At 46.0% G+C, this 27,041-nt stretch overlaps 1 protein-coding gene across 1 annotated transcript in view; it reads right to left on the bottom strand.

The window, feature by feature from the left end:
* Positions 1 to 26,743, bottom strand: part of TBX5 (T-box transcription factor 5) — a 92,364-nt gene extending 65,621 nt beyond the window's left edge. The window contains exon 1 of the mRNA XM_059713570.1: positions 26,649 to 26,743. The gene's annotated coding sequence lies outside the window, so the exon portion shown is untranslated. The remainder of the gene's footprint in view (positions 1 to 26,648) is intronic.
* Positions 26,744 to 27,041: the final 298 nt, after the last annotated feature.

Raw genomic sequence — 27,041 nt, 5'->3', positions numbered from 1 at the left:
ACACACAAATCCATGTAACAACCCCAGAGACATCTTGGAAATTTCCTGTTCAACTAATTTCTGAGCCCCCCCCCCCTATTTTTTTTCATGGGGAAAAGCTGGATTAATGGTCTATCTGACCTATCACTGCTGTATGCGCATGAATCAAACCAATTCAAAGAGCCCAGTGTAAAGTTAGCTTGACCCCTACTACTGAGTAAATGCTTCTTGGGGGCACCCAGGCAACAGGGGCCTGCTCCAGACAGCTAGAACCACTTCCCACTGCCCTGGAAACTATCAGGCAGGTAATAGGCTTATTAATGAATTTGGAATTAACTCCACAGTCTGTTTGGTTTAATGTTACACCCTCTGATGTTTCCTCTTTTTTTAAGATAGGCCAGATTTCTGTAGCCCCAGTGCCTGGACTCTGTGCTTCAGGGCCCATTCTGCAGGATCAAGCTCTCTATTTATACTTATGTTTGTTGAAAAATTATGCCCTTCTCTGCAGAGAAGGAGCAAAGGGGAGAGAGCGAAACAGACTGACAGATATACATACCCACACATACAAACAGAAACAGGCATACATAGGGAGAGACACACACATGCCAAAAGAGAGACAAATATACACATATACACAGAGACAGGCAGACACACACACAAACAGAAAGTGAGATACACACATACATACATGGAAATAAGCAGAGGCAGATATACAATGCACACACACAAAGAGATAGACAAACACATGTATCCACAGAGAACAAGCAGAGATAAACACACACATAGTCAGAATCCTTAAAATTCCTTGTTGTAGCTCAGGCAGTTCCTCTGAAAATCACAGGATTGGGGATTTTTCTTTAGAGAGAATTCACTTTGCAGTAATTTTCTCATGCCCACTAAATACTTGATATGATCAATACCAATGGCAAACTTTCATTGATACTCATGGTATCAGGATTAGGCACTGTTCAGGTGTGGTTTTCCCCTGCCAGAATCTGCTCCACTTGTTGCTATTTTATAAAGAATTCTAATGTTTAAAGTAGTCATTTAAAATAAAAAATGTATTACTGTTTCAAATTATCCAATAAAAATAATGAGTCCCGGGAAACAAGGGAGCTGTGTGTGGCTTTACACACACACACACACACACACACAATTTGCCACATTTGGTTTTATTTTCTTTGTTTCAATTTGCATTCCACTCTGTATTTCTTTGGCTTTAAGTATTTCAATTGGGCCAGGGGTTGTCTGGACTGCAGCAGGGTTTGGCTGCAATCTGCAGAGGAGTTATGAGTCTCCATTGTTCTTGCAGAAGCAATAGCTGAAGTAGGTCATACACTGTCCAGTCAAAGTTTCAAGTTCAACCCCCATTTAAATGTCATGTTTAATGGAAATGGTGTAACCTCCCCATCCCCTCACTTAGTCTTCCTGGGGTTATTTTTATTTCTTTAATGCAAGCTTTTACTGAACTCTGACACTTGCTTTTAACCTGCTTCTCATGAAATATATATACATAATCCACTCCATAAAATGGGGGAAATAAAAACACTTTTAATGGCATCTGGATCTTTATCAACTTTAACAGGTCAAGGATGATTAAATCATATTTTATAACTGTGGTGGAGTAGGTGGATTCTCTTGGAAAGGCAAGTCCTTGTGATCTACCGAAGTTGCTAAATGGAAGACCATATCCATCTACCAGCTGAAATCAATGACAACATTAACTTCACTGAAAGAGACAGATACCAGAACCTTCTCTTATTAATATCAACTGGATTTCAACTGGAGCAGGCATGCTCCTGATTTGGTCCCATTTAAAATCCCTGGTAAAAGCTTCCACTGACTTCAGTAAGAACAGGAATGATTTGACCCCTGCTACTATGAAAACCAGCAGCCAGAATGCTAGTGACATCAGTAGGGGTGGAAATGGGCCTCATACTCCTATCACTGAAATCAATGAGAATTTGGCCAGTCATTTCAAAGGGGAGCAAGATCAGGCCAAGAAATAACTGAGGAGACATGTCATTACTTGAACAATGTGGTTTGTCAAAACAATCACTGGCACTCCAATGGTAACTATCACAACTCTGGGCCATGATTGCTCTCTTTGCCAATTGGGATTTTGCTACTGGTTTCAGTCAAAGCAGGGCACAGTACTAAGCTAGTCATATTCACAACCATCTATTGTTTCCTCCCCTAATCCCAAAGAGACAGTTAAGTGATCAGGTAGAATTATAATTTATGACAGTGGGTTGTTTAATATATTGAGAAGACCATATTCAAGCCACTCATATTTGCAGTTTGTTCTTCTACTAGTGATTTATACAGTCAGTTAATAGCCTGGGTTTTGCAGGGCCTAAAAAGTTTGTCAGTCATCCACTGATATGCTGATCCTGCATGTTGAGATATGAGGGAAAGATTTTCAATTGAGTCTAGGATAGTTAGGTGCTCCACTCAGTTTCTGTAGGGTCTGGGCATTTTGTTCTTAAAAGAAAGGCCCTCAGGAAGTCATCTAATCCAACCCCCTGCTTAACGCAGACTCATCCCTGTTTCAACCACCCTGGACAAGTAGTTGTCTGACCTGTTCTTAACGTTTCATGGAACAGTAGAGCTAGGATTCTGAGAAGCAGGGGGTGGAGTCAGCAGATGCATGACAAATAGATCCAAGGAGGTGATGCTTCCCTTCTATGTGGCATTGGTCAGAGCGCAGTTGGAGTACCGCGTCCAGTTTTGGGTGCCATACTTCAAGAACAATGTTGATGGACTCGAGAGGGTCCACAAAAAGGCCACTCATATGGTTAGGAGCTTACAGGGCAACTCTATGAGGAGAGACTGAGGGACCTGGACCTCTTCAGCTTCCACAAGAGAAGGCTGAGAGGTGATCTTGTTGCCACCTACAAATTCATTAGGGGGATGCAGCAAGGGATCAGAGATGCTCTGTTCACCAGGGAGCCTCTTGGGGTAACAAGGAACAATGGTCACAAACTGACAGAGAGCATATTTAGGCTAGATACCATGAAAACCTTCTTCACGGTAAGGGTGGCCAAAATTTGGGATGGGCTTCCAAAGGAGGTGGTGCTCTCCCCTACCTTGGAGGTCTTTAAGAGAAGGCGGGATAGGCATCTGGCTGGGGTCATCTGACCCCAGCACTTGTTCCTGCCTAGGCAGGGGGTCGGAGTCGATGATCTGTTGAGGTCCCTTCCAACCCTAGCATCTATGAATCTATGACTCAGGATTGGACCCTTTGCCTCCGATGATGGCAGGACATGGCAAGCACTGCTGGTTGCCTGCCCAGCTCAGGAAGAGGGGCTAGACAGGCTGACTCTGACAGGATTGAACCTTTGGGTCCCACAGATAGCAAAAGTGGAGAAGGAACTGAGGGGGGATGTGACAATACCACTGGAACTCCTCTGAATCTGCATCTGGTTTCATGATAACCCTCTCATACAGTTAGCAAGGACACTTTTTGAAAACATCAAAAACACCCTAACTTCCTACAGGTAAAGGAGAGAGTTAAGGATGCTGTCAATGTCATGCAAATGCAAGGACAGGAGTAGTTATTAAAATAGGCTCAAGAGATCCAAGAAAGAGGACAATGCCTCTCCCTAAAGCGGAAGGCAGATTTTCCCCACCCCCACCACCCTGCCTCACACATCCATGCCAATCTGGCTTGGGGGTAAAATTCCTTTTCGATCCCAAATGTGATGATCAGTCTGACACTCAGCCAAAGAGCAAGACCCTCCAGCCAGAAACCTCTGGCTTTTTAGTCCCAACAGAAGTATCAGCACACCCTAGTCAAAACTCCCAGCCATGGCTGCAGCCAACACACAATGCTTCTGAGGAAGGTGAAGAAAAACTCCTGACACTAGCAACAGGAGGGAGGAAAATTCCTTCCTGATCCCATGTAGCAAGCAGCCCATTTTGAAAGTTGGCACTGCCACCTTTAATAGCTTACGTGAGCTTAGTTTGATGGCCTCTGTACAAACCCTAGTATAAAACTGTCCTTATTACTCATGTCTGTTTTCAGGGTTGATAGCAATTCTCACACTTGCTGGCAAGTTTAGTTTGGAGGCTGAATGTACATTGGTGACTGACTCACCTTCTCTGTCTAATAAGTCCCTTTTGAAGCAGGGATGAGGTAGAACTTGATGGGAGAAGAATGGTCACTGGATTGGACTACAGGTGATCTATGTTAAATTCCTGCTTAATTGAGTCTGCTTCGATGTGTAGGAGCAGCCTCCCGTCGTGCATAAGCACCCTCCATTGTGAGGTACTAAGAAAATCCTTATTAGCCTATTTTAATGCACATTAACTAAATAGTACTTTTTACCTGCACATTAATGCACATTAAAATAGGCTAATGCACTTTAAAGCACAGGTGTAGAAGTGGCTATTGTCTCAAACTGGAAGCAATAGAATTGTGTCTGCATGGTGTTGTGGATGGGTGAATTAGCAAGGAGGGATGCTAATCAGCACTGTAGTTCAGCAGTACTAATTAGGTCACCTGCAGCTGAGTGAACACAGCTACATAGCTTCCAGTTTAGGAGGCAACTCACGCATAGCAGCATGGCATCTTTGAGGGTATTGATAATTTTTCCATGCAAACAGGTCCTTAATCTCCCAGTTTATTCTGGAGAATGAGACTATTTATAAAATAACTGTCTTTTGCTATGTGTTTCTATAGACCTAGAGCTGTGAATTCACCAGCTTTCTATAAACAAATAGATTCAGTATTATACATTTAATAAAAGCTATTAACATTGCCTTATATTTGACCATTCATCCATTGTCTGTCTGGTTGGTCAGATAACCATGCTTTTAATCAGTTAGACAGGATATAACTGACAATAGAGCTAATTATATTATTCTATAGGCACAACATCAAGCAACCATCTCACTTTGTGCATTGATTCCTTACAGTCCTGATCTGCCTATCTAAATTCTAGTTCGACTACATGCCATAATAATTGCACACTTCACCCTGAGTTTCTGTGAAACATCAAATCAGAAGGGTTATGGAAGGAAAGAAGGAAAATGGGGTGGGGACTGCAGCAAACTGGAGAATATGTCTTTAAGTGGGACTTAAATGGTGCTTTGGACTTCTGTAAGCCCCTGAACAGGAATGAATTTTGTTTCACCTGAAATATACGTGTTAAGAAGCCAAAATGCCCAGTGCCAGCCTAGCATGTAAAGTCAGTGGTGATTTGCATTTCAAGGGTTGGCTAAATTTCTTAGGCAAGGACTTTGGACAAAAATCCCTACAGTTGCCTAGTAAATGTAACTTAGGCCTGAGGGAGATTTTTATTCATGTTGGTGGCTAAAAAGCAGAGACAGTGTTCCAAGCGCACTTCAGTTAGGCACCTAACTCCAAATGATTTGGAATCACTGAACTCACTAAGGAATATTTGGTAACTAGTCTCTTTGTATTATTATTTCTGCATTTACTACACTTTTGGCACATTGTAAAGGATGATGGTGACAAGTCCATGAGTAATTGCTTTGGATTTTGGCATTTGGCAGAGAATTCAGTGGCAGGAATTGAATCTAGTAATAGTAACACGTGAAATCTCTGTTTTTCGTCTCTTGAATTGTGATAGTTATAATCCAAAACGGTAGTGGGGAAAGGAAGACTGAGCCAGGAAGTGTAGGTTCCCTTTTTGTCTTTGCCTGACCTGCTGTGTGTCTCATTATCATTCTGAATTTCAGTTTCCATTTTTATCTGCTGTCAACCAAGTCTGTTTAGACTTATTGTAGGGGCAGAGACTGTCTTTCACATGTACGTGCAGAGCCTAGCACCAAAGGGTCCTGATGGCAGTCAAAGCTTCTCAGTAGCTTTGTAAAGAACAAGAAGGTCATAGAGAACAAGATCGTTTGTGTCAAGAGGGATCATAGGTGTGTATTATGAAGGCCTGGTCTCAAATTCAACCCTGTGTTGCCTAACCAGTTTCTCAAAGCATGAGTTAGAAGTCCAAATTTTTTCAGTCACTGACATCACCCTTTGGTGGAGACAGCTCAGTATTTTGCAGGAGTGTGGCCAGGAATTGGTCTAACTACTACCCTGAGCTATGCCACTCTAGAGAAGCTTGAGTTTATATCTTGCATTAAGTGCTGCCCTCAGCAACCTCTTGGTGCTCCAGACCTGGACTTCTGTGAGACAAGAACTTTCTCTGTCCTGTGCTGAGTGGCTGAGGACAGCCTGATCTACCCGATTTCCTGCTGGGCCAAGCCAAAATGGTGACCCTGAGAAGCCGCAGGAACCTGCTCACAGGGGCTGCTTTAGACAACACCCTTCACCTCTTCTAGTTTGTGGTCTGAGTGCTTGTCTTTTTTGAGTTTGGACACTTCACCTTACAATAGAATTTAGCCCATTTTCTGTCATGCTGGGCCATGAGGGGGGCTCTGCATGGTAAGACTGACAGCCAAGCCTAAAAGTGTGACCATATGAATAGTGTGAAGGGGGGAGAGGTTTTTAATCTCTGGTTGTAACAGAAGTTTGTAACTGAAGAATCTTCCATGCTCAGCCCCTGGCAGAGGCTCTGCCCTTTGCACTTATATTTTTTGCTGTTAACATTTTTTATAATTAAGGTTAGAAAAAGTCTTGCTCTCTATCTGTCTGTACAAGACTCATGGCATAACTATAATAGGTAAAATATAATCCATAGTTTTACAAAACATTCATAACATAGACTTGTATTTTACAGTTTGTGTCTATCTTACAGACAGATAGCTAGCTAGTTAGATAGACAGATAAGCACAGTGATTAGCTAGCTAGCACAAAAGGGAAACAGCTGTGTAATTATTACTTCTCTGCCAATTTTCACACTTTAGGGCTGTGTCTACAAGTGTGGAGGACTAAGCAGTTGTTACTGCACAGTCATTTAGTACTTGCATAAGCAAATACTAAACTACTGTGTAGTAACCGATGTTACTGCACAGTACTGTCGCTGCACGCTTTTTCCCCGATGCTATTGCACAGTAGCAATGAGCTACTGCACAGTAGCTCATTCCTACTGCACAGTAGCATCATATCATAGTTAGTGCTTAGCAATGCTACTGAGTGGCAGGAATGAGCTACAACACAGTAGCTGATTGCTACTGTGCCATAGCGTCTTGTGTAGAAGTGCCCCTAGGGGTTGTTTTCATTTGTTCGCATAATTGGTACAGAACAACTTGATTATTTTCCTTGTTCACTTTGAAAAGTTCTGCTCAGTGCTTTGCATTTTGTATTTTACTCATTCACCCTGCTATCAGATGGCAGGTCAACAATGTCACTGAAAAGTGGATTTCTGACTGTATCTGAAATAGTGTCCCAACCTATCAGTGGTGATGCAAAGATTGATTCAAGGCTTAAGTACAAAAACATTTTAATTCTTTTGCCTGATTCTTTTTATCTGCTCCCTACCAAATCTTGTATATTCTTCCCATGTCTTGCTTTCCAAATGTGGAAGACAAAATCACTGTTGCAAGCAGGGGCAGAGTTGGGGTGGAGGGGGGGTGGGGGTGCAGTGGTGCTCCCTTTTAATTCCTGCTCTACCCCCACTTTAAAACCAACTGTCTGGGAGGGGTAGCATCATTTCTATTCACATAGTGCTGAGGGAGTCAATTGACTTCATGGCTTATTATAATCTGCTTGATTTCTGTTAACTTCTCCTCACTCCACAGATGTTAATAACCCTCTCTCCTTTTTAATGATCTTGATGTTGACTATTCAAACTACACTTTCTTCTGCAATTTTGCTGTGTGTTAGCCATTCCTGGTAATGTTTCTCTTCTTGTTCACAACTCTGAAGACTGTTTTAGGTCCAGCTAAAAACCTTATTTCAGATGTGGTAATATTAACTCAGTTATAGAAATGTGTAACACTAAAGTACTGGAGGCACTGTCAAAACACTCAAGAAGACTAGTTTTTGTTTTATGAATCTGAACAAGAGATGTACATTTAGCTATAATGACTACAGGACCAATGAAACAATATCTTTTTACTATTTTTTTACTTTGTGTTTTTTTTCTTAATTTAATCTATAATCTAGAAAATTAGTGTACATTCTAATAGTTATATTTTTTACTTTGATCTTAAACTGAATAATGTAGTGCTCACCCTGTGGCATATTAGTAAAGCTTATAGATTCTTTTTAATTGGAGAAAATATGCTGTGCTATATGTGATGATGTGTAAATACCCCCTTTTCAGAATCCTAGATCCAGCCATGATTATGATTTCAAGTACCCAACAAATAACCAATAAGCCACTGTCTGTTATGCTGCCACATGTCATATCTCCCCCTCTCCTATGTATCAGCTCTGGCTACTAAGAGTCTTGGATTTTCCCTCAATGTATCTCTAAAGGAATCCAGGACCACATAGTAAAATCCCTCGGTTTATGCTGTCTTTGTATATAATAAAGAGATCAAATCATCAGTGACTACAAGGTGAATGAAACCCTGGCAAGAAGCAAAAAAGAGACAGATACCTAGTTGGAGAATGGATTGTTAAACTGCACAGAGAAGTTATTAACCAGAAGTTACATTACACACACGTGCACACATACATCCTTCTGCCTGGTGTTTAGTTGATGCATAACCTATCATATTTTGTCCTGGTTATGAAGAGAGCAGATTACCCTGCTCGCAAAGCCTATCTCAGTTGGGGAAGAAATGGCATTTGCAAAAGAAACGGAGGCAGAGACAACTGCTTCCATACCATGGAGACAAGATACTGTTGTAACAACAGACCTGGTGTTATGAGACTTTGATGCCATAAATATTTACAGTTGTGACAAAAGTGGCCTCTATTGGATGGTGATCAAAATGCAAGACAGACCTTCAAAGAGGCACCATGTACAGGGGGAAAGACAATGAAAAAGTGTGTGACCTTTCTACTTTCCAGTCACATGACTGGGCAAGTGAGCTTGTCATAGGAGTGAACCAAAAGTCAACAAATGCCAGATGCATCTATGGCACAAGAAAAATGATTGTGCAATATAAAAGCAACTCTAAAGCTTAGGTGACTGTCTGTGAGCTATCTGCCTTTGCTAGTGTAACATGAGGTCTGATCAAGACTGAAGCTGAATCTCTCTAGTATGGAGTAATACAAATTCCACATGATCCTTTATGTACAACCATTCTTTTCCACCTGATGCATCATTGACGACATATGTCTTGAGCTCACCATGAGCAAAACTTCAGGTTGTGATGGAATCAGAAAGGGACATGTAAAAATTGGGGCCCTTTTCTTTCATACTCTTGCTTGAGTTAATTTCTATACTGGTAGCCATTTGGGAGATTGTTTTTAGAAACCTATGTGGATAGCTGTTTCTAAACATGTAGGTTCACGCTACAGTTTCCCTAGTTTCCCTCCACTTTCAGAAATGAATATGTCACCCAATGCACTGTATGCTAGTGAGAAACCTGTGGAGCATGGAAAGATTCAGAGAAGCTGATGAGATAAGAGCAAAGGCTGAGACTGATGGCAAGAAATACATTGGCAATGGTGCAGTCATCCGCATTGCACAGCCAGTTCCAGATGTGACAGCAGTATGGCTAAGGCATCACACTAAGGATCTGAGCTTCATCTTAGACTCACAATGGAAGCCACCCCCAGCAGACCCAGCTCTAAAAGGGTACTTGGTAATTTAGGCTGAGGGATCAGATGTAGCTGGGCATGATGCTACCTGTGTTGCTCCACTGGCTACAGAAACTGGCATGCTTTAACCATGCTGGTCTTGTGGACCACGTAAGCTCAGCTGGAGCACCTCTGACTTTTTAACATAAGTACATTTGATGGTACATGAGTCACGTTGGAAAGAAGCCAGTAGCTGGCTATACAAAGTGAATAATGCTAGCAGTAGGAGTAGTAACGGTATCTAGAAACCCCAATCAAGAAATTTAGGGTCATGATTCTGGATGTAGTACAAATGCCACACAATGTTCCCTCTTTACTAGATTAAGCAGAAATTCATAATTCATGTTTTTGCTGAATTTCACATATTAGTAGTGGTTGTTTCATTTCACATGATCTCTTAGGCACACCTCTCCTCCAAAACTCTTGCTTTATTCTCAATTTCAGTTAAATGACCTTGTTTGTGCTGAAAATGCAAGTGTTCAGTGACTAAACTACACTTATACAGTATCCGGGCAATTTTCATTCACTAATCAACTCCTTTCTGCTTCCATTAAGGAAAGGATAAACATTTTAATTCAGGAACCTGTGCTGATATTCCTATACTAATAAATGCATCATTTCCTGTTCTTTCACATAGCATACCTCAGTTAATTAAAACCAATCTTTGCTTTCTTTAGGTGCAAGGGTTCTCAAGCCCTCCTATAACACAACACAGAGCAATGGCAGTCAATCCTGGTCGTCTCAAAAGCCACATGAGCAACAAATGAGTCACAACAGACACACACATAATAAACTGAAAGACCATCTGTGGCTTGGGAGATACAGTTTGAGTATCACTGTCACAGATGTTGTTTCATGAAGCATCTCACTTTCTAGTGTACTCCACTGCCTAGGACCCAACACCCCTCTATTTCTCATCACCCAAAACCCATACCCTCACCCATTCTTAGTCAGCCCTACTTTCCCTCTTATTTCCCACCACCAAATCCCACCTACTTTTTCATTACTGATTAGTTGCTATCCTGGCTCCCTTCTTTCATGGTTGTGTGGGACTTCCTCTGCTGTTTGTGTCAATTACAGAAATTCATTACATTTAAAATGAAGATTAAAATGGGGGCTAATGTGTCTTTCACTGTAAAGTAGATAGGAAACGAAGAGAGCATCATATGATCAGACAATTCCCTGCAGACCACTGGCAGCAAAGACTACACTTTGATGACCAGTGCTGCAGAGCAAGTGAAATATAAAGGGTTTACACACAGGTTCTCTAACTATTTAATTGACATGAAACAAGCTATTCAATCAGCCAGACTAGATGCAAAAATTACAAGGGGAACATAAAATACCAGTATCAGACTTTCAGAGAACAACTGGGCAAATACCTGAAGCTATTTTGAAATCACAAAGGCTTCTTCAGCATAGTGCTGTCTACTTCAGAACTACTGATGGACTCAGGAGATGGGCTTATCAAATATACTCACATGGAGTGTCTTTTTGCCTCTTCTCTACCTGCTTTATGCAACTATTCTGATCAAGTCTGCAACTAAGTCAGTCAAAAAGGCATCATCAACTTGAAGGGGTGTTGTTATAGGCCAGGCATAAAAAGGAACAGTTGCATCACATTTTTACCAAATATGTATGAACTGAAATCAAATTAAAACTTTGGTAGTGCTGGAATGATGATAGTGTTGGGAGAATGCAAGGCAAGGCTTTTCGTGGTTGATATGGATCTGGGGTACTGTGTTCAGTTTTAGGCATCCCACTACAGAAAAGATGTGGACAAATTGGAGAGAGTCCAGAGGAGGGCAACAAAAATGGTGAGGGGGCTGTGGGTCATGATTTATGAGAAAAGACTGAGGGAACTGGTCTTATTTAATCTAGAAAAGATAACACTGAGGGGAGATTTAATAGCAGCCTTCAACTGCCTGAAGTGGGGTTCAAAAGAGGATGGAGCTAAACTGTTCTCAGTGGTGGCAGATGACAGAACAAGGTGCAGTGGTCTCAAGTTGCAGCAAGGAAAATTTAGGTTAGATATTAGGTAAGAATTTGCTCAGTAGGAGGGTAGTAAAATATTGGAACAGGTAATCTAGAGAGGTGGTGGAAGCTACATCCTTGGAGGTTTTCAAAACCTGGCTAGACAAAGCTTTGGCTGGGATGATCAAGTTGGGGCTGGGGCTGCTTTGAACAGGGGGTTGGACTAGATGATCTCCTGAGGTCCCTTCCAACCTTAATTGTCTATGATTCCATGATATCATGAATTGGACCAACTGACCGCATCTACATAAGATGCTAACATAGCAGTATCCCATGACTACTGTGTAGTAGCATTGCATGGCAGCAACTGTGATGCAACGCTGCTATGCAGTAGTCTTGGGATACTATGCAGTCAGCATCATGAAAAAGCCATTCAAGGATGCTACTTTGCAGTAACTCAGGTTACAGTGCAGCCATTTAGCACTTGTTTATACAAGTACTAAATGTCTGTGCAGTAACCAGGGATATAGACAAGCTTTTGGGTACCAAGTACCTTTCCTCAGGTCTCTTAGAAATTACAGTTTGTGTTTTAATATAACAGTTCAAATATTTGCGCCTCTTGGAGCCAAGAAAAATGGTAGTATCTCTCTGTATGCAGTTTTATACAGCTTTCTGCAGAGCCAACATCAGTATCTTGCTTCCTAAGGCAAGGTAGGGACAAATGAACTCTCAGAAGAACTAAAAACCCATGATGATTTGATGCAGCCTAGAAATTCTCAGACTGTTTTCTTTGGACAATTCATGATCCATGGAGGACCTACTGGGAGCCTGAAGAGATTCTAAATTGCATTATACAGGCAGCAAGGAATGCACTGAATATCATACTTTCCTAATGTTGTGTTTCCATGGAAACAAGTAGTATAGCTCCTATAGGGATGTGCATCATTGTGAACGTCAAGGAAGTGGTTCATATGCTCATTAATGGGTGAGAAACTAGCTTCAAGATAGCTGATCTATTAAATTGCAGCATGCAAGTTAGAAAACTACTGATGAGAAGGAGGAGGAAAAGGTAGAAGATGTAGAGGACATATTGTTGTAGTGCCCTGGTGCTCCACTCATAATTTTGTTGTAATTTTAGAGAAATTAAAGCCAGAAGAGATCATCAGATCATTTTGTCAGATCTCCTGTGTATAACAGGTCCTTAAGTTTCACTCAGTTATCCCTGAACTGAGCACAATAGCTCAGTGTTCAGCTAAAACACATATTGTGTTTGCCTAAAGCATATATTAAGGAAAGGCTTACAGTCTTGATTTGAAGACATCAAGAGAGAGAATCTATTACTTCCCTTGGTAGTTTGTTCTACTGATTGTATCACCCTCACTGTTAAAAATGTGTGCCTTATTTCCTCTTTGAGTTGGTCTGGCTTTCACTAACAGTCATAGATTCTTCACTACTTTAAAGAGCCCTTTAGTACCCTGGACCCCAGTGTGCAGGGAACTGTACAAGCAGAGAACAAAAACATGGTTCATGTACCACAGAACTTAGGGCCAGATCCCAAAAAGTCTTGGGTGACTAACACTACTTTAAACACCCTTTTTTATTTAAAAAAAATGTTTCTAGATAGATAGATACACAACCCTAACAGTCTTCAAATACATAATTACAGAAACACATACTCATTACAAGATAAGCACCTGTGCTCCCATTACAAAACTCTGAACTGTGCACCCATCTGCATTCCCTTCACTGTTACAATTACTTTGTTCCTCCGTTACATTCCTTGGTGTCTATTCTGTATTTTTAGTCCATTTCACTGTTGTTGCTGCTGTTGTTTTCTCTCTCCTTGTTGGCACTGTTGCTGCTTGATCCATTTGCTTCTTCACTGCCCTCACTTTCTTCTGTTGCTCACTTGTGGGGGTGGGGGGCAGGCCTTGAACAGTCTGTGCCAGTGGTTCCTTTGCCAGATGCTGTTTGCCATCTCTTCTACATCTTCCCCTACCATCCTGGTAGTAGGTCTCAGCTCACTCAGTCCCATTTTAACACAGTCCTCAACTGGGGACTTTTTTACAGGAGTAAACACCACAGCGCTGGGCACTTTGAGAAGTGCCTGGCCCTGTCACACATGTAGTTGTATAAGCGGCAAAATGTATGTCAGCGCGAAGGAAAAGGGAACGGTTCACTTTTGAACTAAAACACCTCAGAGGTGCTTTAGGTCAAAAGCACACTGCTGCCATTTTCTGTGTGCTGATGCGCATTTTGCCACTTATACAACTGCACGCGGTGCAGAGCAGTGTATGTCAGCTTGCATGCAGAGCAGACTCGATTAATCGAGACTGCTCCGAAGTGGCAGATCTCCGGCATGTCACTGGACAAAAAATTACGTGTATAAATGCCCTGAGAGCTTTGTGTGCTGGTATATCAGGAGGTTCCTGGTCTTCCACAGGGTGCTCCTGATGTAGGAGATGAACTGATCAAAGGTTGATGGGTACCTCTGTTATTTAGTCAGGTGCCCATACATTGCAGCCTCTCTGGTCATAGTCCTGACCCCTGTTGCCATTTAGTGGAGCCAAGTTTCCTTCCTCCACACCACCTTGGTGTATGGGCAGAACTATAAGAGGTGGCCAATGGTCTTTGCTCTGCCTTGGCAGGTTTCCCTGAGGCAATTGGGCTGGCTTCTCTGCCCTGTTCTGTGTTTCAGTGCCTTCATGGGGAATGCCCGGTGGGCTGCTAGCCGGTTCAAGTTTCTACTCTTTCCATAGGCCCTTGTGGAAGGTTCGCTCCCACATGGCCTGGCACCTATCACCAGGGAGTAAGTCCACAGTTGACAGACAGTCTGTCTCTGGCTCTGGACACTTCCTGCATCTTCTGGTCATTGGTCATGGTTGCAGGGGCTTCTCTGAGCATGTCGTATTTGATTCAGAACTTGCCCAGGACCTTGTAGAACCATGGCTGCAGCATGGCCCATGGCCTCTCATTGGGTGGCATGTATACCTGCTAGGGCTGTGCAAAGCTTCGGGTGCTGATTTGATTCGGAGGAGACTCAGCCCCATTTGAAGGCCAAATCTCCAAATCTGAATTGAAGCAGGGGACCAATAGAAAGGTACAAATTGATTTGAAGTTCTCCAGATCTTTGGAAAGGACTGGGAGAGCTTCAATGATTTGGGCAGTCCCCGGTGGCTGCATCAAGGAGCTGGTAAGTAGGGGGTAGGAGAGTGGGGGCTGGAGAAAGGGTGAGGGGACCATGGAGGGACCCCTGCCAGGCCCCGTCCCCTGCCTGCTCCCCAAGCCCCCCCAACCCCTGCCCACTCCCCCAGCCCTCCCCTCCCCCCCCCCCATGGCTGCCCTACTTGCTCCAGCTCCCAGTGCTTTAAATAAAAAGCCCCTACTCAGCGGGTACTGCTGGGCTGGGGGGCAATCCCCACTGCCCTATACTGCATGGGGGATCTGTATGAGCCCCCTGACCCCTGCCCACTCCCCCAGCCCCCCATGGCTGCCCTGCCACCTCAGCTCTGGCTCTTTAAGGAAAAAAAAAATGAAAAAAAACCCAGGGGCTCACCAGCTCCTGCAGCAGCCTCCAGGCTTCAGAGGAAAACCCTGGGGCAAGCGAATTGGGACTTCTGTTTTCAAAGTGCGGGGAGCTGGGGCAGGTGGGGGATGGGCCTGCATGATTCAGAGATTTGGCAACAATCGAATATCTGAATCACAACTGGCCAAATTGCTTTGGGACAGTGATTCAAATCACTGAATTGAATCATAATCCCCCGAATCGGCCGAATCCGAATCCAAATACGAAGCAAATACGAGCCGCTTCACACAGGCCTAATACCTGCTGCTGTCTCAGCAAGTGCTCTGTGTAGTATCTGATGAAGCAGGCCATTTTCATCTCCGGGCCAGACACCAGCTTGCAGATCTGGGTTTTGTACTTGTCCCCTAGGAACAAAAGGCTGTCTAGCATTCCTTTGTCCACAGTCTGCTCGGTCTTATATACTGTCTTCCTCATCACCTTCTCCCATCTGGATCCCCAAAAGAAGAAGCACATATCCCTCTGGATTCTGTGGGTCACATACTTTGGCAGGAGGAAGACCAGTGCAGTATACATTATTTTAAATGCCTAGCTCCACAATTTAGACCCCCCACCCTCAAATGCCCACTCAACTAATGCCCAGTCCTGGAGGCACTTGACTCCCCTAAGTGCCTCAGTTTCAACAAGTCAAGTCTTCCATGGAAGATAGACTTCTGGTGCTGTGGAGACCTGCAACCACCCAAGTCCTAAGGCTGCTGAGATGCTTTATGTCTAGTTCTTAAGGGTTTCCAAAACCAGGTATTCCTTTGGCCACTGGCCTGCTTCCACTTACTGGATAAAAAAGTGCTTGACTAGCCCTGAAGGGCAGGAATTAGGGGCCCAACCCCTCTTTGTGAAGTTCTTACTGGCTAAAACTGTTAATTTAGTACCCAATACTTTACCAGTCGATAGATTTATTTAAATAAGGACCGCAGCATGCTTAACTTTGACATTTTCATAGATACCTAAGCTTCAAAAGAGTTCAAATCCTACTGACTGATCTGAGGAGTTACCTGAGGAGTCAAAGCCTCATGGGAACTCCTGAGGTCACTTTTCAAAATTGCCCCCAAGAAAGACTTGCCCTGCCATTGATTCTTTGCACAGGGAATACAACCCATGGTGAATGCTGGGGAGCTATGTTATTTTGGGGCCAATGACAGTAGAAAACACACCATGTTTGTGGCAGTGGGCAATGGAAAGGGAGATTCAGAAGGGATACAGAGACCATTCTGTATAAACATGAGATTCCATTGATTGCCATGCAACCAAAAGCTGCATGTCCTAATGTAATGTAGCATTTGATAGGTGCTTTAAAATATTCTTGATAAGGATGAAAGATGTGGCATTACAGCCAATAAACAAAGGTAATTTTGCATATTGAATGCCAGTCAATGCCAGAAACCAGTGGGAAAGAACACAGCTCCCTCCCCAGGTGGCTCCTTGATGCAGAGCAGCAACCTAAGATCAGGGCAACTCATGAACATTCACTTGCCCCATGAATTTTAGGATTGCCAGTATTTCCTGTACCTCTGGTTTAATGGATGTTATGTCAAGAAAGCAAGATGAGAGCTATCCCCAAAAAGGAGGATGTGTTTTGGAGTTACTAGTTTTCATGGGCCTTTCCTTCTTAGACACAATTTTCCCAATAATTTCCATTTCCCAGAACAGTTTCCCTCCCTATCTTTATGTCTATTAAAATCATAAGACTTTGTCCTATTTCCCTGGGTGTGGTAAGGTAGGGTGGAAGAGGAAGGAAGGCAGGAAGGAAGGAACTTTCTTTTGGGTTTTAAAATCAAAGTACTTTCAATAATGTTCTGTAGCCATAGAAAAGTCCTTAACCATCACTGTGATTACCACAAAAACCTCTGGAGAAAGCCAAACTATGAAGTGAGAATTATGTTCTAGCCTAAATAAATCAGCACCTTATCACTGCGCCAGCCTCAGAGGAAGGAGGACAGAGATCCTTCCCCTGCTTTTCTGTCCCGGACTTTTTGCTGGTACCTATCAGATAACTTCATAGGAAGAACAGAGTGCATGATATTCTTACATTACAAAAGATTGGGTAGGTCTAGTGAAAAGAGGAACAAAAAGCTCTGGGCAGATCCTGTGCGCTCTGACAGGCGATTCTTCACTCAGAGAAGCAGATCGAGAGCTATTTCTAAGACTAGGGAAAAGAGCCAGGGAGTTTCCCTCTCTCCAGATATCTCTGCAGACCTCTATGCCCCTGCAGAATGCTGTTCCATGGGCACTGAAAACAGGGAAAAACTCACTTTGGAGCAGCCTGCCCCACTTCATCCTTATTATATGACCCCAACCCCCAGTCTAAAAAGTAGCTGCTTCTCTCCCTGCGGGGATGCCCTTGTTATGGTCCTACTGCCTTTGTGCTCTGCAGTATGTCAGGGCGCTGACTCAAAGCCATCCTGCATCCGTTGGATAGGGCTCGTAGAGAGCTCCGTTGCCTACATTTTAATAAATCTATAATTTACACATTCCCATTATACCCTGTAATTTCACCACCCTGGGCCACGAGATAAAGAGAAATCGCAGAGCCCAAGAGCTTGCATAAGGCACTGCCAAGGAATGAGGATAAATAGAGCTATAAAATAATGGCATGGAGGGGAGCCAACACGGATTGAAAAATAAACATCTCTCCTCCAGTCCCTGCCGGCGGCAGCGCTATCTGCAGCCCAGCGCTCCTTGCAATCTCGTGTTAAGGCCCGGACGGGCCACGTTTGGAGACTGTATCTAACAGCTGGTGGGACTCGAGCAGGAACTGGCCTGGGTTATGTGGATTCCCTTTTCTTTTTATAATGCGACTGTTAGTGGTAACCGAGCTGCAATTTATATACGTCCAATAAAGTCACCGTTTTAAGTGCCGAAGCTACCAGAGGAAACTGCCACGCGCTTCCCATTCGCTATTGGGACGTTTTAATGTCGGGCTTTTGTTCTCCAAGTACAACCCCCCCCCCCCAACATTAGGCTTTTATTTCTGCAGTAAGATCAAAGGCAGACAGATGTATATACACACACTCGCGCACATTGCCGGCTTTGTGATCAAGTAACCTCGTCTCAGTAAAAACTTACCCTTGGCACGCGCTACCTTCATATATTTATATGACACGCGCCAGGGACACAGGCAATGCTCTACTCGAGCCAGGCCACTTGTTCCCCAATACAATCGCGTGTTTGTGCCTGTGGGTTAAAACATGCTGGCGAGACGACCCCCCCTCCCCACCCCCAGCAAAAGGCAGGGAACACAAACACCGATCTTTTGCAACAGGAAAAAAAAGGAGAGCCGGAGACGAGGCTGGACGGCCCCGCGCGGCGTTGCTGGGCTTTGATCGCTGTGCGGCGAATGGATGCGGTTTAAATCCGGCGGATTCCTGACAAGTAAAGGGCTGGCGGGGGCTGACACGAGCTTAAAACCGACGGCTGCGACCGGACCGCAAACAGCGGGTGTTGACTTGGACAGCGGCTCTCCGATCCTGCGGCCGCTTCTGCCTCTTGAATCTGTCGGGGTTGAATTAAGAGACAACGGAAGGATCGAGCCCTTTCCCTGGCATGGTTTTAAATCAATGATGATCATTAACTCACATCTCTATTTCATATACACACGCAAGTACACGCTGGACTCCCTCCCTCTCTCTCACACACACTATAGTACCCATAAAAGCTTTTAGTTCCCCATAAAGGAATATCTTCAATCAGCGAATTTCAACCAGGTCCTTCAGACCTGAACACCCCAGAGCTGGGACCCAGGCCGGGTAACCTGGCAGCAGCTGCCCTCCTCCGCCCCTCTACTTCTGCACCGCGGAAGGGTAGGTAACACGTGAATCACAGCGTCATAGAAAATGAGGGTTGGAAGGGACCTCCGGAGGTCATCTAGTCCAACCCCCCCCACTCAAGGCAGGACCTTCCCCAACTAGATCATCCCAGCCAAAGCTTTGTCCAGCCAGGTCTTGAAAACCTCCAAGGAAGGAAAGTCCACCACCTCTCTGCGTAACCTGTTCCAGTGCTTTACTACCCTCTCAGTGAGACAATTCTTCCTAATATCTAACCTAAGCTTACCCCGCTGCAGCTTGGGATGGTTGCTCCTTGCTCTGTCATCTGCCACCAAAGGCTAAACATGTGACGAGGTATCAGTGACGTCAGCCCACGCAATCACAGGGCTCCCTGAGGAAAAGGGCCTCGAATCTGCCAACCTCGGAGCAGCTCTGCTGCCATGAACCGGACGAGGCTTGGGTAGTGTTGCCCCTTTGGGGCATCACACTAGAGATGCCCTGAGTGAGATTGGTCCGCCACACAGCCATAAGGAGCGCGCCCCCCTGTTGTGCCTGCCTAGGACAATGATGGCCCAGTTGAGCGCTGAAGAACAGTAACAGAGCGAGGTCCGGCCTTGGGATCAATGGGTCAGCCAAGTCGCCCAGGCACTTTCACCCGTGCGTGGCACTTCTGCAACATTCAGCCTCGAAAAGGGGCGCGCTGCATGACAGGAGATGCTGCGGGTGACGCCTGGGACTGATGCGAGCTGTACTGCTGTGGCGCCCAGCATTCAAGGTGGCCCCCACCGTGTCAGGCGCTGTGCAGGGTCGTGGGAAGCCCCTTGCCCCAGGGTTTCCCGAGGAGCTGGCGGGCCCGTGCGCTGCATGCCCCTGCAGTGATGAATCGTGTCGGGAGGCGTCTGGGCCAGGTGTGCTTGCTCGTGCCGGCGTGTGTGACTGCACGTACACGCGTCTGTGAACGAGAGAGCGGCGGGGGAGCGCGGAAGCGAGCGGAGCTGCAGGTGTGAGTGTGAACACTTGTGCCGACGGGTGTGTAGGCGGGAGGAGCATGGATGCATGTGCAGAAGCGCGCGTGAGCACACGGGGAAGCGGCGGCGGAGGGTCGGGTGGGTGCAGATGTGGATGCGAGGGCGAGTGCCTGGGGCTCCTCGCACACACGTGCCCCAGGGCGATCGCGCGTGGGAGCGAGGGCTGCAGGCAGAGGGGCGGGAGTGCGTGTCCTGACAGCCCGTGTGCGTGGGCCGAGGTGAACACAGGCAGAGAGAGACACAGTGGATCTGGGCCCGGGCCCAGAGTGTGGACCGAGCCAGACAGAGACATGAAAGGGTCCGATGAGCTTCCCCTCAAGCCTTGCAGGCTGGGATTCTCCGCACGTCTCCAGTCCCCTCTGCAGCTCTCTCTTGCCCTCTCTAGCGGTAGCGACAACCTTTCAAAGCAAAGTCCCCACGGACCTTGGGAAGCACAAAATAGGTGATAGCCGGACTGACCCTCAAGTTTTCGGAGAACAGGAGAAAACGTTTGACTCCGGGAACAATAGTTTCGGGCTCAGACCCAATGCAGAGACCTGCGTAGTGATCTGATACGAATAGTGAATGAGTACCATCATTGCATCGGGAGCTTTCCCACATCAGGCTGCGGGGAAAATCACCGCGTTGCACACAAGAAATAGAGGAGAGAGCCTCTCTGAGACGTCAGCAGATAGAAACCAGCTCTGGCGGCAGTGTGTTTACGACTTAAGATCCTGATAAAAATGACAGTAAAGTTATTTCAAATATAAAAAGGTTTCTGACCCCGACCCTCCCTCCAAACCAGGCGGTTTGTTGGGAGCGGATGCTGAGAGGAGCATGCAGAAGGGTGTCTGTCTGCAGATGTCCTCTAGGGCCTGGGGAATTGTGAAGCACAGACTCTGTTAATGTGAAACTGCCCAGAGCCGAGAGCAAGACCAACTGCCCGGGGACAGCTCCTGGAGCAGGAAGCTCGCCCCTGGTCCATCTCAGGCCAGGGTCCACTCCGCTCTAGGAAGGCCTGTCGCTTGCAAAACGTGGAGTGATCCCTGTCGGGAGAGTAAATCCCAGGGGGTAGCAGGGAGCTGTTGGTATGAGGAAGGGCTCTCGGTAGTAATCTGTGGCGATCTTGTTTTCTCTGGTGTGCAGGGGGAGGAATACTTTGTCTGCTGCGGTTGGAAAAGCTAATCAGCCGTGTTGCCAGGCTTATGGCATATCTCCGGACCCGATCCTGCAAACACAACTTCTCTCATCGGAAGGCTATTCCAGACCCTTTTAATCACCCCCATCTTTCAGTGACACTCACACACGCCGCTTCCTAGGAACACTCCAGACCGGCTCAGGGAACTTTTTCAACTCAATATGCATTTTTTTTCTCCACCCTAGAAAAAACAAACAGTTTCTCCCATCACAAGATTGCGGGTAAGGTCAGATAACAAGGCAGCTGGTGTGGAACGAAGTTGTAAGGAAATAATTGATATGTAGTAGGCTGAGTGAATCTATCCCAAAGAAAATATTACGTAAGTGACTATGATTACCATGCCCAGGAGAAAGGCAAGCTCATAAAGGCGAAATGTAGCAAATGAAACAAATGATCATTGGAAATGTTAAACACAGAGGAGCATTTCATCACGCAAACATAAATTCAGCTTGAAAGAGAATTAAAAAAAAGAACCCTCGTGTTGTTCAGTGTAAAATCGTTTGAAGATCAACTGCGGGGGGGGAGCGGGGTGCGATTTATATTTACATGCTGGCTATTGAGTGGGTTAAATGGAAGAGGTTGGGTATAACCCTGACAAAATTGAGGGCCCAATTCCACCACACTTTGATCCGGGACCGAGCCAAAGCCCAGTAAAGCCCGTGCAACTCCCGCCCCCACCCCAGCAGGTTCAGGAGCGGAGCTCGTGACTGCGGTACCCGAGAGCCGGTGGGATCGCTCACAGGACCAAAGTGGCTCTGATGAGTTCAGATGGGCTCAGGATCGGGCCTGAGTAAGGTCCGTTATATCTGAAATGCAGCAGAGCCTCAGCCCCCGTGCAGAACAACTTGCAGAGCCCACCAGCCTCCCATAGACAGGAGCGAGCGACACCTCTCGCTTTGCCTGGGCTACCTCGCAAATCTCCATGTTGAGACACAAGAAATAGAGGAAAGCGCCTCTCTGAAATGTCAGCAGATAGCAGCTCGCAGGACTCACTAAACACTGAGCATGATTTACTCAAGTAGTAATAACGCCCTGTGTGGTGCATCAGTCACTACCGAGCCCTTTGCAAGGACCCATGCAGCGGTTGTACTTTTATACTGGCGGTTTCTATCCACTTGGCAGGGAAGATCTGCCAGTTAGCAGAGTCCAGGGGCCGGCTGGCCAGGCTACAAGACCTTACGGCGCTTTAAAAAAAAACTAAATAGATAGCAATCGCCCTGGTAACCAGTCTCTGCTGGGAGGTCCAACAGGAGAAAGCCATCCAAGTATGAATACAAAGTATCTGGACACACAGAGAAAGAGAATAGCTAGGTCCAACTTGGGAGGGTTTGTTTTAAAGTAGACCCTTGTGGGCAGAGCGGTCTTCTATAGAGTAGCTGGTAGCAGGGGAGCTCAGAAGTGAGTTTAGAATAGGGTATCCACAAAGAAGCTGGAATAACAGGACGTGTCCCTGTTGGGAGGTAATTCACGTCCACGTCCACATAGACACACACACACTGCATTCACCAGTGGACCCGATCTTGGAGACACTGCTCACACCTGTGCATAAAATCCCGCAGCTGAATAGTTTTACCCCACGCCAACGTGCTTGCAGAATCGGGGCCACATACCCCGGATGCACCTGGTGCGGCTTGCTTGCGAGACCAGGGCTGCTTTGTAATGGTATGAGAGATTTCCTTGCTTTGCAGATGAAAGGGTTTTAAAACTGAGAGGGAAAGCCCGCGAGCTTTGGGAACCAACTTGAAATGATCTACTCCAGAAATCTGGTCAGGAGCGTATCAGGCAGTTGTCTTTGCCAGTACGTTGGAGCCGAGGAAGTAATTTTAGGTCGTATCTTCTGCTAATATATCTCACCCTTTCTCCTCTAGCTGACACGGAGGAGCAGTTCTGGCGAGATGTCTGCGGATCCCTCTCGCTAAGAGTCCCCGCTCTGTCTGGTTACCAAAAAACACCCCTGTTTGTGGTTCCCCCCAGCCCCCACCCCAGTCGGACAATTTGGGATCCCCATCTCGCTGATCTGGTCCTATTGGCTGGAGCGACAGAAATCATCTTTGGCTGTGACCCGCACCCAGGGCGATCCCCCCCGGCTCGTGCTCCGGGGCGGCTGGAGGGAGGCTAGTTTCTCAGGGCAAGGGGGAAAAGTGGGAAGGCCCCGTTGGACCTTCCCGATGATCGATTTATTCCCCTGGCAAATCCAGCATTAGTGATTTCCGTGGTACTTTCTACATGGGATTTTATCTTGGGGGTTTCTTCCTGTTCGAGTGCCCCTAAAATATCTGTGAAACCGTATTTTGGAAGAGTTTAAGAGAGCAATGGAGCTGTTTTTTCTTTCCTTTTTTAAGTATTATATTTATGTGGAAGCATGAATAAAGCCCTGAAACTAACCCCAGGTACACAACCTCCCTCATCTCAGGCCGTCTCTAAGGTGTAACAGTGACCAGGTCCCTCAACGAGTTCAGAGGTTTCCGAGAGATCACTTACGATATTTCCTCACCAAAGCAAACGCGCTTCTATCTCCAAGAAATTCATTCCCTCTGCCTTCCCGGCGAGGCGAAAAAAAAAAAAAAAAAAAAAAAAGCCCTTTCTTTTATTATCCTCTAATGTAAAACACCGACATTATCTGTGCCTGCGAGATCTCGCACTGCATTTGCTCTTCCTAACATAAGTCATGATGGATGTGCCTTTGGCTATCAGATCCCTGGACGTCTTTGGGGGGCTGGGGAGAACCCGCCAGGGTCCCCCCACCAGCATTGGAAGCTGTATTTTCCTCCTTTCCACGCTGCTGCATCGCAATCAGCCTGTGGCAGGTTTGTTACCTCGAAACCAGCAGCTTGCAATCAACTTTTAAAGCAGAGGGAGAAGATGTGGACGTTTTACTCGTTAACGTGGAAAATTAAAAGCGTTTGTTCCAAGTGCCCCGATTTCACTAGTCTGGTCAACTGAAGCAGGAGAGGGATGCTCCAGAAATGTATCCCTCCCTTGCCCCGCTGCAACGCCATCAAAAAAACCAAACCGGGGCTGTTTGCTTGTGGTTTGCAGACCTAGAGCAAGAACAAACCAGCAACGCGATTCTGCAAATGCTTCTGCCTCAGAGGCGTGCTAGGAGTTGGGTTTAGGTGTCAGGATCGGACTCTTGATCCGTCAGCCCTTGGGTGACATTTGTGGAAAGATCAGAGGAATTTAGGAGCCCGAATCCCATGTTCCGAAGCGCCCTCGACTCCCAGGAATCAGGTCACAGGGAAAGCGAGGGCACTTCTCGCTTAAATTATATTCAGTGTCCGTAAAGAAAATCAGTGCATGGACGTATCAGGACGCCAGCACCCAATATTAACAGAGCTGAATGGGTGTAAAGAACGGGTGTATTCACGTGTTTCTCCCACTAGACTTGTGTCTGAATCCTGTATGGCACGTGAGCATATTATCCCCTGTCTGTCCACCCAGTCATAGGAATGTGCGTGCGTGTGATAGCGTTTCTCCCTACATAGTTACCATACAGTGTCTAAAGCTAAGCACGGTTTATCACGTTGTATTTGTTTATTTTCTTTTTGCCTCACCTTAAGCACATTGCTGCTGCTATTCCAGATTAGCCCCCGAGCACACATTCGTCTTCTGCCTGCATTTCACATTACCCTGCCCACATATGCTTATATTTACGTATTTCTGCACAAAGTATAAGCCCAGTGCTGCAGCCTCTCCCCGGGTATCATTCCTCTCCTCTGACTTAACTGATCGGTTGATCGGCACAGTGAAGGCTGCAGAGCCGGGTCCATGCTTAGATGAATAATGGCGTTCATTACATTCAGAAAAACATCCGCCCTTTCCTTGTCGTGCTATGTATTAGTCTAGATACTGGGCGAAGCCAACAACAGAACTTCCTGGGGAGAGATCAAACCACACTGAGGCTGGCCATTATATCCCAACCATATTATAGTCCCAGCAGAAACATCTGCCACATGTGCAGCTCTTGGCCCTAATACTCTGCCTCTCTATAGTTCCTATCTAGATGACCCAGCTAGACAAAGCTTTGGCTGGGATGATCTAGCTGGGGATGGTCCTGCTTTGAACAGGGGGTTGGATTAGATGACCTCCTGAGGTCCCTTCCAGCCCTAATTTTCCATGATTGTATGATATTATGAATGATCCACTTCAGTAATAAAGCAAAAGGCAGCAATGTCTCCACTTGCATCGTCCCCCTCCCAGGTACAAATCTGCCCTTGCTGATAGGGATCTGGACCAACCTGAGGCCACACACTTGGACACTCCTGCCCGCCCAGCCCTGCTGACCTCCAGATCAGAGCAAGGGAGAAAGGAGTGCGTGTGCTAGAAACGCGGAAGGCTGCAAACTGCAGTACATGCAGAGTTAAAGCCCTAGCACCTTATGCTTCAAGCCTGAAAGACACCATGCGGTCATGAATATCCCCGAGCTCCTGGAATTCCCATTGAGGACTTTGATTTCCTACAGTGTTGGAAGGACACCCTTTCCCCTGCCCACCCCGTCTCTTTCAAGCTTCAGATGTCTTCAAGCCTTGAAAGCCAATCTCCCCAATCACCTTATACAGCATCACTCGAGTCAGTGACAAGGCTGCGGTGTTTGCAAATGTATTTCGTGAACTAGCATCTTCTTCTTCTTCCTCTTTTTTTTTTTTTTTAACCTTTGTGCTTTTTAAAAATCGTACCGGATGACGGATAGCACTGAATGGGTATGAGAAGGAAAAAGAAATGTTCTTGATGAATTCCCTTAGACCAAAGCACTCGGGATATAAGTTTTGTTCCAATTTAGGGAGGTGGGGAAAAAAGGTGTCCATATTGTGCCTCTTAAGGAATCAGCTTAAATCAGAACACCTGTTCTCGATTATGCTCCTGCTTGTAAATTAAGTCATTTAAATAAATAAATTGGGGGGAAAAAAACACGAGGGAGAAGCAGCGTGTTGTTTTTCTCCCCGGACATGCGGAAACAAGAGCTGGAGAGCGGTGAATCACTTAAAGCGAATCAATGAATAGACAGACATTATAAAAGCCAACGTGGGAGTTTTACCAGGGCACCTTCTGCCTCGTGGACCAAATGCATTGAAACCACCAGGCTCACGGACAGATCCACCCGCAAACTGCACAGAGACAGGAGCCCTGGAAAAGCCTCCAGGAATGCAGCGAGCACAAATACACACAGAAAAACCCTGCACAGATTCAGGTCCACGCACGAATCCCTCCCCCAGCACACGCAAACATCGGGCACGGGTATACCCATGAAAATATGCCCCCACAAAACGTATGCAGGTACACGTTTATAGCCAGCTGGAGATAGATGTGCGGCCACACGCAAGCGGACACGCACCCCACTCCGTGCTTTCACCGGGCCCCCAGCGCTCTCGCCAGGGGCAAGGCACAGCCAGCCAGCATCTCTCCCCTCCGACTGGGATTTCACTCTCCCTCCCTTCCCCTTGCCAGCCCATCACTCATCGCCCACGACTCAGGTAAGCAGCCAGTCTCCTTTGGAAAGGATCAAGGACCCCCGGAGGGAGAATATTACCTTAGAAACAGTGTTGCTGTGCAGGGAGTCGGCACCCTGGGAGAAGTACCGTGGATGATAAGTACTGCACTTCCCCTGACAACAGTTTCATTTGGCCACTGGCCCCGTTTCCGGTTGTATACTAGGGGACCCACTGAGTTTTGCTGATAAGGTATCACAGTGTCTCTCTAGTCGCGGTCAGCACCTTAGCTCTGAGCTCCACGGGACCACTGGCAGCAGTTGCAGGACAGCGGGGATATGTCGAGGTATTTCTGGTAACAATCACATCACACAAATGCCTACATTCCGGCTTCCTTTCTCTTTATCCCTACCACCAAGTTTGAAGTCACACCTTCTACTGGATTTTTTAGGCCCTGGTGGGGGTGGGGGTGCTGCTGGTTGTTAATCTATAGG

The sequence above is a fragment of the Alligator mississippiensis genome, chromosome 10 (genome assembly GCF_030867095.1).
Source record: "Alligator mississippiensis isolate rAllMis1 chromosome 10, rAllMis1, whole genome shotgun sequence".
Classification (NCBI taxonomy): domain Eukaryota; kingdom Metazoa; phylum Chordata; order Crocodylia; family Alligatoridae; genus Alligator; species Alligator mississippiensis.
This window is presented reverse-complemented; position numbering and strand designations above follow the sequence as displayed.